Source organism: Dipodomys spectabilis, unplaced genomic scaffold (assembly GCF_019054845.1).
Source record: "Dipodomys spectabilis isolate Male_0828 unplaced genomic scaffold, ASM1905484v1 ptg000284l, whole genome shotgun sequence".
Lineage (NCBI taxonomy): Eukaryota > Metazoa > Chordata > Mammalia > Rodentia > Heteromyidae > Dipodomys > Dipodomys spectabilis.
In genome coordinates, this window is record NW_024870961.1 from 3,077,816 (window position 1) to 3,078,585 (window position 770).

Consider the following 770-nt stretch of genomic DNA (forward strand, 5'->3'; position numbering starts at 1 on the left):
AGAGAAACTTCTCTGAATATGAATGAAGGATGGACAATAGACAAAAGAAGAAATGCTCAACCTCTCTAGCCAGAAAAGAAATGCAAATGAAAACCACATTGTGATACCACCTCACCGCAGTTAAAATGGTTATAATCAAGAACCCTAATAACAACAAATGTTGAATGTGATGTGAGCAGAAGGGAACCTTACTGCATTTTTGGTGGGAGTAGAAACTTGTTCAACCATTTTGGAATTTGTTATGGAGATTCCTCAGAAGATTCCACATAGAGCTCCCTTATGACTCAGCAATCCCACTTTTGGGCATTTACTCAAATGATCACAAACAAAACCATACTAAAGCTACCAGCATCACTATGCTCATTGCAGCATTATTTACCATAACTAAGATAGGGAACCAATCTAGACATATTCTTGATTGGATCAAGAATACGTGGTATATATACACAATGGACATTGCCCCATTTGTTAGGAAATGGAAAGATTGGAAAAAATTATATTAAGTGAAGTAAGTCCCAAAGTAAGGCCCAAAGAAACATAGATCCCGTGGTGTCCCTTATTTGCAATAACTAATATATGTCTGAGACAAACAGAAACTGTCAGACAGGTTGTTGTTTGGAGAAATGAATCCCAAGATATGGATTCAAAAGTTTTCTTGTCTTTCTTGTTATTGTTTTCAACATATTTATAAGATGATTTGTTTGTGGCTGTGTATGTACTTCCCCCAGGCTATAAGTGGTGCTTTCACTGTATTTGATGTTGATATAATT